At 44.2% G+C, this 17891-nt stretch overlaps 2 protein-coding genes across 2 annotated transcripts in view; both read right to left on the minus strand.

The window, feature by feature from the left end:
* Positions 1–17891, minus strand: part of LOC131316207 (disease resistance protein RPM1-like) — an 81666-nt gene that overhangs the window by 30690 nt on the left and 33085 nt on the right. The window lies entirely within an intron of this gene.
* The window catches only part of LOC131316213 (disease resistance protein RPM1-like), a 63344-nt gene that overhangs the window by 14483 nt on the left and 30970 nt on the right, over positions 1–17891 (minus strand). The window lies entirely within an intron of this gene.

The following is a 17891-nucleotide window of genomic DNA, read 5'->3' on the forward strand; positions in this document are numbered from 1 at the left end:
TTCAGAGCCATTTCACATAGCCTTTGTGCGAACTAGAAAGGCAACTCTCTGTCCCTATTTTTTATTCATTACCATTTTAGAACAAACTTTTTTATTACATATCACTACTACAAAAATAGATAAAGACCTCGGTCATCTGGTGTGATCTTTCACTTTTAATCTCGCATTCAAAACCGTGGTCTATCAAGATGTAACTAAAAATCCCTATCTTTTAACCACAGGATAAAAACCATGATTAAAACTTATTAAAATCGTGACTAAAAACATAAAACTGTGAGTAAAAATGACAAAACCGTGACCTTTAATAGCTTAACATTTCAGTTTGATTATAAAACCATGGTTGTTTATAGAGTGATAATCTCAGTTTTTGAAAAAATCGAGATTAAAAGTGGCGTTTTACTAAAGGAAAAAATCCCACTTTATTTATCCTATTGGGTTTTGTACCTAAGTCTCTTGAGTTTTGGATAGAAGCTTCAACCAACTGCACCACACACACTTTTCAATATATAATTGAAATATTTAATATATAACATATGCGTTTAACATTAAAATATATTTCGAACATCATTTTGAACCTTTAAATATTAAAATTAGAAATTTTGATAAACATGAAAGTTGTAGCCCTTTGTGTTATTGTTCAAACCCAATTTAAATTATCTCAATTAATGGAGTTTTGAGCATAGTGTTATACTCGAAATACATTTGGCGACGAAACGCAATCTTCATAAATTTTGTCACCAAAGGTACCCATTTGGCGATCGCCGAAAGTACCCCATTTTTTGACGAAATATTTTTTTGTAGAATGGTTGAGAGTGACATTTATTTAGGGGTATTGCACGGGGAGTCGATTAAGGGATAAGCGACTTTCAACTTTTCCTATATAAGAGCTTTTATCTCAAGTCTAAAAAAAAAAGTGATGTATTCTCTAACTTACGATCTCAGTTTCTAGATGATTGAGATTAAAGGTTTATTTTTTATTTCAGTTTTTCCGAAATGAGATATATTCTTTCATATACAATCTCAAATTTTAAAAAACGAAATATATTCTTTAAGTTACAATCTCCTTTTAGATTATTGAGATTAAAAAATCTTTTCATCTCAGTTTTTTTCGAAACGAGATATATTCTTTCATATATAATCTCAATTTTTTGAGAATGAGATCTATTATTCAAGTTATAATCTCACTTTTTAGATTACTGAGATTAAAAAATCTTTCCATCTCAGTTTTTTTGTATAACTGAGATTAAAACTATAGTCCATAACATTTTATTTCACTTTTACAAAAAGTGAAATCTTTTTAGTTTTTGGACCGTGATCTTTATACCATTTTGTAGTAGTTATTGTTAGCAATTTTCTGTTGGTAGGCCTACACAGATCATAAAATTAAACATTGTATGTTGTCGAATAAGGCTTGAGTGATGTCGGTATTACCCATAAGGTTGTGATTGTTCAATTAATGTGACCTGGGTAATGGACACGTCTTTATTAGCACATATTTGGGTCATATTACGTGTGTTAAATGGTGCATGCTTATTTTATATGTAGAGATAAATTAAAGGGCCCAATATGATTACATCTATTATGATGGGCTATGATGGAACCAGTGCTTATAAATAAGTAATCAAGGTCCCCACTCTAACCCTAGCATTTTTTCTCACACCATCCCAATGTGTGTGAGACTAAGGTCAAGATTAAGAGAAGAATTTTGGAGGCGAAAGACGAATAACCACACACTAAGGTTTTTCATCCTCCATGGTGACAGGTACGCATCCGGTATTATTTTCTTCAATGGTTTGACATGAGTTTTTGGGTTTAGGATTTCTTATGAAATCCTACAAGTGGTATCAGAGCGTCTTGTAAGATTATCGAGGGAAATATAAAATTTTCTCTCGGTGATCCATGCATGGATCTAGTTCAATCTGTATATTATTTTCTACTCTCTGATTGTAACGTCACCGATTAAGTGATGAGTAGAAATCACAGATTTGGCCGTGACATGTAAATGGGTTTGTTTAAGTTTTTCCAAAGCACCGTCATGTTCGAACACTTCGGTTTTATGTTTGGACAAATACTGGTGATCATGTTGGGTATTATTATATTGGTAATATCTATGCTGGACATGATAATCAAACTAAATTTAGACACAAATAAGCATGTATTTTATTGTTTATTACTCGAATCAACAATAAGAGTTAATGTATTTTATTGTTTATTGTTTATTACTCGAATCAACCGAAACTTTTTTTTTTTTTCCCCTTTTCAAATAAGCATGTGCTGCATGCCTGCTGGAAATCAACCACGGGATTTGTCTTTGACGTATTGGTTGGTTGGTAAAATTATTACTGTTGCTATTGAGATGTTTCATGGTCATTAAAGTGAACTAGATTCGATAAAGTAACCAAAATAATTGGAACTGGGGCATAAAGATTATTTTGTAATCCATATTTAGGATTTGGGAAAATTAAAGTGATATACCACCAAAGTGGTCTCATGGAGATTTTCTTGAATTTGAAGATAAGAGTTTTGGATTACATAAAGTTACGTTTAGATCCATGCGGGTAGTGATCGGCCCAAAGGAAGATTATTATTTGGCCGGATTTTAAACGGTATAAGGTAGTTGATTTTTGAATAATATAATTCTAGAATTTGCCTATGCATTCAATAGTCGGCTCAAAGGAAGGCTTTTGATACGTTAGATTTCTCGAAAGGGCCCACCATTAATGACACAAATATCAAATTTCATTTTATTTATCTAATTGTTTGCCCCCACAATTAGAGCAAATTTTGCATGATAATTATAATTAGGTTCTCTTATTTTTATCATTGCATTAAAGTAGTTGGATATTTGTAAACTCTGAGCTTTTCTTTTATGATGTTGTAGTGAATGCATCTTCTATATTTGCCAATTAGAATAACATTCCAGTTCTTACGGGTTCCAATTTTTAAAAAAAATAAAAAATGAAAAGGGCATATTACAATTCATTCTCATGGCTATTCGGGCACTAAGAAATTAAGAAAAATTAAACCCTAAGGTTAAGGGGATTGTAGATGCTGGGAATTCACAGACAACTGTGCAATAGATTCAAGATAAAAGTGTTCCCTGTTTCTTTTGCGAAAGAGCTTTTGGTCATGTGAAGAAAGATTGTCCCAAATACACAAGTGGCTCGCAAAGAAAGGTAATCAATTCAGTTTTGCTTGCTGTGAATTTAATTTAGCTAAAGTACCACCCAACACTCGGTGGATAGATACGGGTGAAACTATCCACATAAGTGTGTCTATGCAAGTTAAAGAGTCGAACACCCAGTGATGGCGAAAGGTTCATTTATATGGGAGACAGCAATAAAGTTCGTGTTGAGGCAATTGGAGGCTATAGACTTAAATTAGAATCTGTTTTTTATTTGGATTTGGATGAGATCGTTTACATGCTGTCATGTAGATAGAATTTGATTTCTGTTTCCTGTTTGGACAAATTTGGTTGTACTTGTTCATTTGGAAACGGAGGTTTCAGTCTTTTCCAAAATTCAAATATTATTGGTACTGGATCTCTAGTTAATAGTCTATACAGATTAGACTTGGATGCCTCTCACTTAAAGTTTAATGAAACTTTGCATGTTGACAAATATGGTGCGAAGTGAAAATTAATTAATGAGAACTCCTCTGTATTGTGGCACAAGCATTTGGGACATAGCTCAAGAGAGAGAATTGAAAGGCTTGTGTCAAGTGGAATTTTTGATCCCCTTGATTTTTCAGATTTCAAAATCTATCTTGAGTGTATAAAGGGGAAGCAAACATACATAAGGAAATTTGATGCCAAAAGGAGTTTAGACGTTTTAGAAGTGATACATACCAATATCTATGGTCCATTCCCTACGGCTTCTTGGAATGGTCAACAATATTTTATCATTTTTACAAATGACTAATCTCGTTATGGGTATCTATATTTGATAAATGAAAAATCACAGGCACTGGACGTATTTAAGGCCTATAAAGCAGAAGTTGAAAATCAACTTAATAAGAAATTAAGGTTGTTAGTTCTGATCGTGGTGGTGAATACTACGATAGATATGACAGATCAGGCGAACGACGTACAGGGCCTTTTGCGAGATAATTGGAAGAATGTGGCATCGTACCTCAATACACCATGCCGGGGACACCACGTCAAAATGGTGTATCTGAGAGACGAAATTGAACCTTTACGGATATGGTTAGAAGTATGATGTCTAATTCTTCTTTACTAGATTCCCTGTGGAGAGAAGTCTTAAAAACTGCAGTTTATATCCTTAATCGAGTACCCAGTAAAGCAGTAGCTAAAATCCCGTACGAGTTGTGGACTGGAAAGAAACCTAGTCTTAGGCATTTTCATGTCTGGTGTTATCCAACTGAGGCTAGGCCTTATAGGCCTAACGAAAGAAAATTGGACTCAAGAACTGTTAGCTGCTATTTTTTTGGATACTCAGAAAGATCAAGGGGTTTCAAGTTTTATTGCCCTTCCACAAATACCATAATTGAGACGGATAATGCCAAATTTATTGAGAATATTGAAAGTAGTGGGAGTGCACAACAACGCAGGAATTTTGAATTTGATCGAGAAGGAATATATTGAGATTCCTATGATTCACGTTGAGACTGATGATGTGGTCACACCTGGTTTAGTACAGGATGCAGATGCAAACCACCAGACTATTCCTGAGTTGTCTCCTACTAATACGGAAGAATCCCAAAAAACTGATCAATTGGAAGTGCCAAGGAGATCCAATAGGGAGAGGAGATCAGCGATTTCAAGTGATTATATTGTTTATCTCTAAGAACATAAGTTTGATATAGGATTGGAGGATGACCCCATATCTTTCAGTCAAGCCAAACAAAGTGTTAACTGCCTAAAATGGATGAATACCGTATTGGATGAGTTAAAGTCTATAAGTGACAATGACGTATGGGATCTTGTCGAATTGCCTATAGGTGTCAAACCCATTGGTTGTAAATGGATATTTAAAACCAAGCGGAATTCAAAGGACAATATCGAAAGATATAAGGCACGTCTTGTCACTAAAGGCTTTACTTAAAAAGGAAGGCATTGGCTATAAAGAGACTTTCTCTCCGGTATCATCGAAAGACTCTCTCAGGATTTTTATGGCACTTGTAGCTCATTATGATTTGGAGCTTCACCAAATGGATGTAAAGACTGCGTTTCTTAATGGTGACAGTGAAGAAACCGTATATATGGTGCAACCAGAAGGTTTTGAGACAAAAGAATCAGAACACATGATTTGCAAACGAAAGAAATCCATTTATGGCTTAAACCAAGCATCTCGTCAATGGTATTGAAAGTTTGATCGAGTAATTTTCTCTTTTGGTTTTAAGGAAAAAGTTATGGATCAATATGTGTATCATAAGATCAGTGGGAGCAAATTTTTTTTTCTTGTATTATGTGTCGATATCTTGCTGGCAAGTAGCGATGTTGGCTTATCACAAAAGCCGTATATCGATAAGGTGATTTGTAGATTTGGCATGCAAAGTTGTGCACAATGAGTTTGCTCCAATGTCCAGAGAATGATTTGAAAAGAAAACAAATGGAAGACATCCCTTATGCATTAGCAGTAGGGAGTCATATGTATGCTCTAGTTTGTACGCATTCGGATATAGCATGCATAGCTGGAATGCTTGGTAAATATTTACAAATGATATGCTCACATATCGGAGAATCTAATTAGTTGGATATTTGGACTCTGAGTTTGTTATTGTTTGCTATAAAGAAACAAAGCAAGTGCTATGGTTGTAGAATTTTATCACTTGGCTTCATATAGTGAGTAACATCGAGAGCCACTAAGGATTTATTGTGATGATAAACTGCTGAACTATATTCTAAGAATGACAAGAGTTCATCAAAATCAAAGCATATTGACATAAAGTTTCTTGTTGTTCAGGAAAGAGTTCAAAATCATCTTATATCAATTGAGTACATTAGCACAGAACTCATGATTGCGGATTTGCTTACTAAAGACTTACCACCTAAAGTGTTTAAGGGGCATGTTGCTCGTGCAGTAGTGATTAGTCCTAATGAAGTATTTCATTAGTGGGAGTTGTGCTACTCATATGATTAATTATTTGACATTTGTGGTGATCACTTTCAGTTTATTGATGATTCTGAAATAAAATTGTGTATTTTTCAAATTGTGGTTGTACATGAAGTTTTGAAAATATGCATGATACAGGAACTCTATTGAGTTATAAAATTGGACCAGTTGGAAATAAACATGATGAAAGATTATATTGCATGCGTTTTCATGTTACATATCCGTACTTGTTCTATGTCGTTGAATACATAGGTATTTGTGACCATAGATGGGTCCTGTCGTGATAAATATGGCAAAGGCTCCTATATTTATGTTTTTAATGGACCAGATTATTTTGAGATGACACTCAAAAATTTCGACAACAAAATTTTGAGCTCATAAAGTTTGTAATGTCTAATATCAAGATGACCTATGTGGCCCAAGTGGAAGATTGTTGGCAATTTTTTGTTGATGGGCCTACATAGATCATAAAATTAAACATTGTATGTTGTCGAATAAGGCTTGAGTGATGTCGGTATTACCCATAAGGTTGTGATCGTTCAATTAATGTGACCCGAGTAATAGACACATCTCTATTAGCATGTATTTGGGTCATATCAAGTGCGTTAAATAGTGCGGGCTTATTTTATATGTAGAGATCAATTAAAGGGCTCAATATGATTCCATCTATTATGATGGGCTATGATGGAATTGTGTATTTTTCTATGAGAATTGTGTACTTTTCTATGAGAACTGTGTATTGTTCATGAAAATTGTCTATGAGAACTGCGTATTTTTCTATGATTACTATGTATTGTCCATGAGAACAGTTTATTAGAACCGTGCATTTTCTATGAGAATTATATATCTTTTATGAGAACTGTGTATTTTAGTGTGTGGTAAGACTATGTGAACTATGTATTTTTCAGTTCACATAGCCAGTTCACAAAGCTAGTTTTTTATGAGAACAGTCAATTCTCATAGAACTGACCATGAAAACTGTCAGTTCTTATAGAACTAACTATGAGAATTGACAGTTCAAATAGTCAGTTCTCATAACTCAGTTCACATAGCCAACTCTCTATGAGAACTGACTATGAGACTTGGCATTCTCATAGCCAGTTCACATAACCAAGAGTATTTTTGTTCGAAATAATATGATTTAGGAATTGATTCTAAAATATAGCTTTCATAGCCCCAATTCTTATCCTCATAGTTCAGGGGTATTTTTGTCCAAAATAATATGTTAACTCGGGCTATGTGAACTGACGGGGATATTTTTGTCCGAAATATTATGTTAACTAGCTATGAGAATTGATAGTTCTCATTGCCAGTTTACATAGCCAAAGATATTTTTGTCCGAAATAATATGGGTCAGGAGTTAATTCTAAAAATATAAATTTTACTAAAAATGAACATATACAAAAAATTAAGAAGAATGGACAAAATAGTATAAATGCATGAAAAGTAAAAAAAAAAAGACTGAAATAAAGAAAGAATAATTTTATCAGGATTAAATTAAGTCCGAACCTACTTTTTGAAACTGACCTCTAAATTCCCGATAATAATACATCCAACCAAAAAGACATTGTTTCTAACAGGTCGATGAGATTCCAATCGTTATCGCACTCATCATCGTCACCTAGAATACTAAAAGCTGTTCTTGTTATACGCAAGGCCAGATTAGCATCATCGCTTTGAGGGCGAGCGGGGCATCTGTAGAGCAGCAAGGCAAGACCAGCAATGACGGGAGACAGACTGTTGGCCACTTCGACAGGATTAATTGTAGTTAGGTCTTTGAAGTCTAACTGGCCGATTGAATTCGACTCCATCGAGTGAACTTTGGATCTGTGTAGAGAGAGACGACCACTTGTTCTCCAGGCTCAACATTCGAGGGTCTGGTTGGAAAGAATTTCCCCTTGTTATGCTTTGTTGAACTCGTCTCTCAATGAGCCTAAACCTTACCGCTTCCGGGACCATCTGAATTATCACAAGGAACGATGATCCACGTGCAGCGTCAACATCGTACCACAACTTGGAAATGGCTTGATCTAGGGCAGTGATTCCTAGATCGGTTAGCCCCTGGATTGACTACGTCTCTCGAGGTCGCCATAGTTGCCGCTGCAGTTGAGTCTCCGAGGATTGACGGTTTCGGTGAATAAAGTTGTGAATACAGCCTCTGGAGCGTCTCCGAAAAAGTAAGCTCGGTCGCGTACACGAAAAGCCACCACGTAAACATTCACCACGTCAATTGTTATGATTTGATTTACCTTGATTCATGCAATTGAAGATTGATTGAAGACCAAAGAATTACCATAAAGAGAGAAGCTCCATTATCTCTACTAATCTCCAACATCTTTATTATTTGTATTTTCACTGATGTAGGATCTAGATTGCTTATTACCTTGTATAGACCCCTTAGATCAAGCCATGACTTCAATCCTATCGATCCACTGATGTAAAATCCTATCGATCAAGCCATGACTTCCGAATTATCCGACCCTAAAAAGCGTATTGATCAAACCATGACTTCCCTCACCATAGATCCATCTGATCCTCTTTATATTCATCCCTCATGTGGGGGTTCGATTTAGGAGGAGGGACCTTGGCCTGAACTAATACTTCTCTTCCGCTGCTCCGTTCCTCCGCCGCTTGGACCTGCAACAAGTCACTAAGGCTGGAATAGCCTAGTGACCCTCCGACGATCAAGTTAGATGTGAGGAGAGATGCTTTTAGGTCTAGGGTTAGGGTAAGATGGCATACCTCTCAAAGATGAGTATCCCTTTGTATTTATAGACCTAGGTTAACTTGGGCTCTAAGCTAGTGCACGGAGGGCACGCTTAGGTAACCGCCCTCGGTGACGTCATAGATGACGCACGGGATAAGACGGTTACGAAGCACATGGGCAGACCTGGCCCAGATGATCCTTTTCGCCACGTGTCGCTCTTGGTCCCCTCCTGCTATGCTGCACTCTGCCAAGAGACCCTAACGGAATGCACACTTCGGTAATTAACCGAAGTGTCAACAGGAGACCTAACGCCGAGCGAGTAAGGAGAATGTACGCTGTCCCGTCTGATATGATACCTCGGCTAATGGTGGTCCGGTTAGATAACCGAGGCCATTACCGAAGCCTCCACAATAGCCCCTCAAGCCCCTGGAGCTTTGCACCTCTGCTTCAGGGTCTTGATCCCATCGTACAAAATATCAGGCCTGAATCCTTTTTAGAAAATAACCGGAGAGTGAATTTGCTTCGGTAGATTCCGTTCAACCCGCGCCAGAGAAGAGCCACGTGTCAACAGCAGCCGAAGTCTCAGAATAAAAAAAAAAGGCTGTCTCGGCACGTGCTGCGTCAGTTGATTAGTACGAAACGTCGCTTCGGTGACACGCGTCATCACGCCTAAGGTTTGAATATCCGGCACCTGTCTTCGGTGCAGACCCCTCAATTCTCGCCGTCCGATGGCGACACGCGTCGAAGATCTAACGGCTCGGTGCACGACGCTCGTTTCCCCCGCTTCTTTCCGTCTCTCTTATTATAAATAGAGGAGACCGAGGGAAGACGGCTACTCTCTCTCTGCTTCTGAAGTCGAACCGCCGCCGCCGTCTGCTTCCAGCATTCAATCGAGATTTTGAGCGTTTTGGACGCGGATCTCGTCACGAAACTCAGGTATGACGATCTTCAGTCGCTGATTTTCACGTTTTGATCATTTTCTTCAAGTTTTCTCGACTCCAATCCACATTTCTTAAGCGTTGCGACTGTTCCGCCGCTCGCCGTTGTCCGCTCCGTGGCGGCGCTGGGCGTTTCCAGCGCTGTTCTTAGTTTTCCCGAGGTATAAATTCAAAACCGAGGCCTATATTCTTCCCGAGGTTGATCTTCAACCTGAGACCATAGAGATAACCATTGGCTTCGGAATCCTTTCTCGGGGAAAGGTCCCCAGAAATATACCGAGGAGTGATGACCATTTCGCCCCTGTTTGCTAGGTCATGTTGCCTTTCCCTGAGCATGTAACTAACGGGTTTTTGCACATCTTTTCTTGCTAGGTAGGGGCGAATGGTTATTGAAGTCTCCTCGGACAGTATCAATAGCTCGGACAGTACCAGTAGCTCCATTTCTGCCGATCTTGAGAAAATTTTTGAAGAGTGTCGTGCCCAGGCCGTTTACCGAATCCCATTGGACGTCATCGAGCCTTCGGACCCCCATAGAGCTTCACGCTCGATTACAACCTTCGCTTCTTGGGAGATGGAAGCCCCAAGTACTTCGAGCCGCGGACCGGGCCCATTTGCCGATGCCCCCGAGGAGGTTCGGGGATGAAGAAGGCCGATGAGGCCGTGCCCCTATGTGAACCAATATTTTAATGGGACCCCGGCTGCCTACGCCGAGTTCAGAAGGGTTTACAGCATCCCTCCGGACGTAGAGGTCCGGTTGCTTCCTGACAACAACCCCAAGGTCCTTCCTCACCGACCAGGGGAGTTGATCTTTCCTTTGATGGCTATCACTGAGGGAGGGATTAGATTCCCCCTTCATCAATTTGTCCGACGAGTTCTCCGGACCGTCTCCCTTACCTCCTCCCAGCTTACAGTAAACTCCTACCGAATCATCACAAGCGTGATTGAGCTGAGGAGGCAGTTCAACTTGACCTTTGGGGTCGAGGAACTCTTCGGTGTATACCTCTTAGGAGTCAACCGAGAGAGCAACCGATATTATCTCTCGTGCAGGACGGGGTACGACACGTTCCTCGTCGATCATCTCCCCGATTCTGAGGAATGGGCAAACATCTATATCTCGGTGACCGGCAACTTTATGTTCGGGCCCGGGGAGAATGCCGATACCACTACCAAAGTACAATTTGGGACCGGGGCACCTGGTTGGTAGAATTTACTTTTCGGTAGATGTTTCGTTTGTTTTCGTTATGCCTTGCGTACTTCGTGTTGATCCCTTGTTTTGATTTTGCCTTGCAGCCGAGGGAATCGTCCAACAGTTTCGGGAGAGAGCTAACCGGGCCCGGATTACAGTGGCCTACGCCATTCCAATAACAAGTCGGTACGCACCAGAGCTGCTTGGGTACACCCCAACTTATACAGGCTTTCTGAAGAAGAAACCGAGGCAACAGGGGGTTCCAAGGGCAGGTCGGGGACGAGGCCGAGGAGGGAGAGCCGGAAGAGGTGTGGAGGAGGGGAGAGGACAGGTGGGGAGAACGAAGCCGAGGGTAGCACATTCGCGCCTCGGGGAGTTATCCGAGAAGAGGTCGACCGGGAGACGCCAGAAAGGACCGGCTTGAGCGCGAAGATGGCGGGTCCTGGAACTCGGGAGGTGCTGAACCTCAGGCGCCGAAGACCTACTGGTCGGGGCAGGGGGACAGTCCCCGGTACTCCTGGTGCCGGGACTTCAAGGGCGTCCCCAGTCTCACCGCAGGAGCCCTCGGAGAAGAGGACTCGGCAGGAGGGGAAAGACGGAGACGGAGGTCAGGAGACGATCCTGATCGAGGAGGAGCGGGAAGAGGCCGGAGGGGGGACCGGAGTAGCAGAGGAGGGCTCTTGGGTCAATCTGAGGGACCTCCCCTGGGCTCCGGAGTTCCACCACTTTGCTGGCCGCCTGATCCACCATGCCGACAGTGTCAAAAACCTCGGCGTGGCCTTCGGGATGCTCCAGGGAAGCATCCTTCCTAGGGATGCCAGGGCTGTCACCGGCTTGATCGAAGACATTACGGCCGAGATAGCTCAGGCCCTCTTCAATGTAAGTTAATGGTTTGCGTCCCATTTTCTTCAATCTGAGAGTTTGCATTTTGTTGAATTTCTTGTATTTTTCTGTTTGCAAGCTGGTGCTCGGGCATTGGCTATCAATGACCGGTGCAAAAAGCAGGAAGAGAAGACTGACAAGCTTGCTCGGGAGTTGGCTCGGAAAGAGGAAGACCTCAAGCTGGCTCGAGAGACTTGCGAGCTCTACCTGGCGGACTTCCGAAGGTGCGACAGGGAGAGGGTGGAGGCAGAGGCCAGAGCCGCCAAGGCCGAGGAGGATGCCAACACGCTGCGAGTCACCCGGGCCACAGAGGTTGACTTTGCCAGGAAGGGAGGCTACGATGAAGGCTGGGACGCGGCCGGAGTAGAGTACAAAAAGCAGGTTCGGGAGATTGAGGCTGAGCTGCACCGGGACCGTTTCTTGGACAGCCTTCGGTATGGCCATGAAGCCTTGGTGAGGAGGCTCAACGTCCCTGAAGACTCTGATCTCCGAACGCTTCCCGAGGCGCCTCCCGAAGAGCTCATCCTGCCAGAGGAGGAGGAGGTGGTGGAGGCTGCGTCCGAGGACCAGGGCCGCGGGGACCAAGCCGATCCAAATGCCCCTGCGCCCAAGGACCAGCCTGACCACCTTGCTCACTCTTAGGATAGTCTTCTTTTTACCTTTGAGATTTCACATCTTTTGATTCTGCAACTTTTGACTGGACGGCTCCGGACATTTGGAGTTTGCCGTTCCAGAGTTTGTAAATATTTGATATTGAAGCAGTGACTTTTCTGCTCATGGATTGTTGCTGAAACTTTATGATGCTTTGTTTTCTTGAATGTTAAATCTTTGAAATGCTTGTATGATTGGTTTGCTCCTTAGGTTATGATGCCCCTGCTTTGGTTAGACTTGAAAAGTTTGTAGAAACAAGTATAAACCGAATCGCTTTGCCAAGCAAAAAAAAAAAAAAAAAAAAGATGTGTAATCAAGAAAAGTGATTTGATCCGAAGCCCCTGCTAGTAGAAGGGTCGGTAGGGATCGAATCAAAAGCAACTGTTTAATGAATTTTTGACTTGCATGCCCCTGCTTATTAATAGAAATGAACCTATCGAGCAGACGCGAGATGGTATTACTGCTAGGGGACGTAGGCCGAGGTCACGAAGGGGTATGGCTTCTGCCATAGGTTCGTGACGCAGCGAGTCCGAGCAGTTGGAAAGTTCTGGTGGGTCGGTATAAGGGGCTCGGAGAGAGAGGCCGAGTGTCCTTAGAACGAGTGACCAGAAATCCAGACGACCGAAGAGGCCTGGGCGACTTGGTGGGAATTTTGTTCCGAGGGTATCACCTGTGGGAGAACAATATCCCTGAAGTCGGTATAAAATGGTCCGGGCAAGAAAGAACGGACCAAGTATAAGTAACTTAAACAATCAGTGTACGAATAGTGCCAAAGAGATAATTCTCATTAAAACTCGGTGGAGTATTGTTAATACATAAGCAGATTGCCTTCAAGACTTTTGAAAAGAAAATGCAACATAATAAAGACCAAACGGGCTTCGGTAACCGAGCACTATCCGTAGAACTTCTTCAAGTTGTTTGCATTCCATGACTTAGCAATGGGGGAACCATCAAGCTTCTCCAATTTGTAGTTACCCGATCTGAGGTGCTTGAGAACTCGGTAGGGACCCTCCCAATTGGGCATTAGCTTTCGCTTTTTGGACTTCTCCACCACCTTTTTCCAGACGAGATCGTCAGGCTTGAACGACCTGAGGCGCACGCTTCGATTGTAACACTTTGCAACCTCCTGTTGGTATGAAGCGAGCTTGATCCTTGCGTTGTCCCGTTCTTCTTCGGCTAAATCGAGGTCCGAAGCAATGGTGTTATTGTTGACCGACTCATCAAAATTTTCTGTTCTCATTGTTGGGAGTCCGACTTGGAGTGCGATGACAGCCTCCATTCCGAATGCCAAGGAAATAGGAGTGCGACCGGTGGATCGCCGAGGCGTCGTACGGTAGCCCCAGAGTACCCTGGGTAGCTCTTCGGCCCACTTTTCCCGCCGTGACTCGAGTCGTCGCTTGAGTCCGGATGATATTGCTTTGTTTGCCGCCTCGGCCTGTCCGTTGCCCTGGGGGTAAGCCGGAGTGAATGTGTCCCATTTGATACCGTATTCGTCAAGCAGGGCCCGGTACTTCTGCCCTGTAAACTGCCTTCCATTGTCTGTAATTATGGCGAATGGCACACCGAAGCGAGAGATTAAGTTTTGCCATACGAAGCGGATGGCGTCTGTTTCTTCAATGGTGACCAGGGGCTCGGCCTCGACCCATTTTGAGAAATAATCGGTTGCGGTTAAGAGGAACTTGAATCCACCAGGAGCGACAGGGAGCTTTCCAACGATATCCATGCCCCATTGGGAGAAGGGCCAGGGGCTGGTGAGAGGGCTAAGGTCCCGGGCCGGCTGATGGATAATGGGAGCGAACATCTGACACTTCTTGCAACGCTTGACGAACTCTTCAGAATCCTTCTTCATTGTCGGCCACCAATACCCCTGAGTGAGGGCTCGGTGGGCGAGCGATCGTCCACCGGAGTGACAACCGCTATCACCGGCATGAAACTCTTCGATGATGCCCGGAACTTGATGTGGGTGCGCAACCAATAAGTACGGCCCGGTAAATGATCTTCGGTAAAGCTTGCCGTTGGGATTGAGCCAGAAGAGAGCAGCTTTGTTTCGGAGTCGGTGAGCCTCCTTTTTGTCAGTGGGCAGGGAGTCCTCCCTCAGGTAAAGGACGATTTCATCCATCCAGCTCGGGCCGAGCTCTATGTTGAGTACTTCCTTTTGTAGATCTTCGAGCTCAAAACTGGGCTTGTCAATTGAATTGAAGGAAATGGAGCGGTGTCCGGTACATGAAAATGCCGAAGCGAGCCCTGCGAGGGCGTCGGCATGGGCGTTCTGTTTCCTTGAAATATGCTCGACTCTGATTGCTTTAAAGCGTTGAATGAGCTGGACTGCGGCGCTGAGGTAGGTACGCATGCGATCATCCCGAGCTTCATATTCTTCAAAGAGTTGGTTAACCACCAATTGGAAGTTGTTATAAACGACGAGCTCTTCGATGCCAATGGCTTCGGCAGTCTTGAGTCCCGAGATAAGTGCTTCATATTCGGCCTCGTTGTTAGAGGCTGGGAAGTTAATGGAGAATGAGCTTTCGTGCAAGACACCGGAGGGTGAGAGAAGAACGACGCCTGCACCTGCGCCTCGGCTGTTGGAGGCACCATCGACATACATTTTCCAAACATCTCCGTGAAAAAGCTGCCATGCTGTACTAGGGTTGGCCTGGAGTACTGCCTCGGTGCTCGGGGTTGGTGCCGAAGCGAATACGTTGGGCGGTGTAAGCTCGGCTAGCACCTGAGCCTTTATTGCTGTCCGAGGCCGAAAATGGATTTCAAAATTGACAAGCTCAACGGCCCATTGTGAGATTCGGTTGGAGAGATCGGCCTTCCGGAGAAGAGATTTGAGGGGGAACTCGGTCAGGACGAGGACGCGATGAGACTGGAAATATGGGGCAAGCTTTCGGGAGACTGAGATAAGGGCGAGCACGAGCTTCTCCAGGGGGAGGTAACGCGTCTCGGCGGGAGTCATGGTCTTGCTGGAGTAATAGATTGGCTGGTGCTCTCGGCCCTCCTGTCGGACGAGCACTGAGCTCACAGCGTGCGGAGAGACAGCTAGGTAGAGGAACAGGTCCTCTTGGTTCTGAGGAGTGACGAAGAGTGGAGCCGTGGAAAGATACTCCTTTAGTCGCTGGAGGGCTCGGTCACAGTCTTCTGTCCAGTTGAAGCTTCGTCGGCTGCCCTTTAGTAGTGCGAAGAATGGCTGACATTTGTCCGAGGAGCGACTTATAAACCGATTCAGAGCAGCAGCCATACCGGTTAGACGCTGAACATCGCACTTGTTGTGGGGAGCCGAGAGCTGATCAATAGCTCGAATTTGGGAAGGATCGGCCTCAATACCGCGTCGGGAGACGAGGTGGCCAAGAAATTTGCCAGAGCTGACGCCGAAGACGCATTTCTCGGCATTGAGGCGGAGCTTGTGGTTCTTCAGTATCTCAAAGACTTCGGCGAGGTGAGTTAGATGGTCACCGGCGCGAAGACTTTTAACCACCATGTCGTCAATGTATGCCAGCATAGTGTCGCCTAGTAATCGCTCGAACATCTTGGTTATCATTAGCTGGAAAGTTGCTCCGGCATTTTTTAAACCGAAGGGCATGACAAGGTAACCGAAGATCCCATGGGGGGTAATGAAGGCGGTGTTCTCGATATCGCTTTCGCTCATGGCGATCTGGTGGTAGCCCCGGTAAGCATCCAAGAAGCTGAGTCGCTCGTGTTCGGAGGTGGCGTCGACGAGCTGGTCTATACGGGGAAGAGGAAAGAAGTCCTTCGGGCAAACGTCGTTGAGGTTTGAGTAGTCGACGCAAACACGCCATTTGCCGTTCTTTTTCTTGACCACGACGGTGTTGGCCAGCCACTTGGGATACTGGACCTCTCTGATTGCCCCTGCGTTCAGGAGTCGGTTGACCTCTTCAATGACGGCCTCGGAGTGAATAGAAGAGGACCGTCGTGCCTTCTGTACGACCGGTCGTTTGTCTTTGTCGATGTTGAGCTCATGGCAGATGAAAGAGGGGTCGAGCCCGGGCATCTCATAGGGGGTCCAGGCGAACACTTCAATATTTCTGTTGAGAAAAGCTACCGTCTCATTCCGATCAGTATCACTAAGTGAGGAACTGACAAGGAAGAAGCGGGAGCTGTCCTCGGTTATTGGGATGGTGGCCACGCTTTCAACGGTTTTGTCGTCGGGGGATCTGCCGACGTCCTCCAAAACTGGGGCTTCGGGGGCTTCGATGAGATTCACCCGGGGGGTCTGTTTGGTGCTTCGGACGGCGTTGACGTAGCACTGCTTGGCCGCGGTCTCGTCTCCGTACAAGTCCTCCTGGTGCCCGTGAGTGCCAATGAAACATACCACTTGGTGATAAATGGAGGCAATCGCTTTAAGCCTATGCAGCCAAGTTCGACCGACAATGGCGTTGTAAGGGCCAGGGATGTCGACCACCACAAAGTCCATTTTGAGCGTTACCGAGCCGGCACGGACAGGAAGAGTGATCATACCGATGGGCCAGACAGGAGCTCCGTTGAAGCCGATAAGGGAAACTTCGGAGGGACGGAGGTCGGTCTCGGGAATCTTCAGATCCTTGAAAAGAGAGTAATACATGACTTCGGCCGAGCTACCCTGGTCTACGAGGACGCGACGGACGTTGAAATTTCCGATGCGTAGCGTGACCACGAGGGCGTCGTTGTGGGGAAGCTGGATGCGGTCGAGATCCTTCTCGGTAAACGTTATCGTCCATTTGGAGCCGTCATCGATTCTAGGGCGCTTTGGTTCGGAGCCGACTAACATGACCTGCTTGGAGGAGGAGGCTTCAATCAACTCTGCCCGGATGACTCGAGCGGCCTCAGGGTTCAAGGGACCGTGTATGACGTGGATTGTCTGTACTTCTTCCTCGGTATTAGCTTCGGTCCGCTGTGCCCGAGCCGTCGTCTTCTCGTGATCGATGAAGTTGCCGAGGTGGCCACCAGCAACAAGCTGTTCCAAGTAGGCCTTGAAGGGCTTGCATGCTGTGGTGAAGTGACCTTGTTCGCTATGGTAACTGCATCGAACGATGGGATTCTTGATTTTCCCATTTTCGGTTCCGAGCTTTTGATTGGGGAAGGAGAAAAAGGGCTGGTCCTTCACTTGGTCGCTGATCCGGTAGATGGGAATGGTGAAGACGGTTTTTTCAGCGTTGAAATCGCTTGGCTTCGGTCCTTTCCTCGGCGACTGCTTGATTGTGTTGACCTGTTTCTTCGGTGTTGAGACAGGTGCGGGGACCGATATTGAAACCGAGGTGTTTAATGTCTTTGAACTTGTAGACTTCCCGATGCCTCTCTCTGCCTTGGACTCGATGAGCTGACACCAACCCTCAATTCGAGTCATAAGGTCCTTCATAGAGTTCGGCTTATGGCGAGCGAGGTCGTCGTAGACTTGCTCGTCCTGGGAGGTGAGACCGAGCTTGAATCCTCGGGCAGAGATGACACCGTCGCAACCT

Source organism: Rhododendron vialii, chromosome 2a (genome assembly GCF_030253575.1).
Source record: "Rhododendron vialii isolate Sample 1 chromosome 2a, ASM3025357v1".
In the NCBI taxonomy this organism is placed as follows: Eukaryota; Viridiplantae; Streptophyta; class Magnoliopsida; order Ericales; family Ericaceae; genus Rhododendron; species Rhododendron vialii.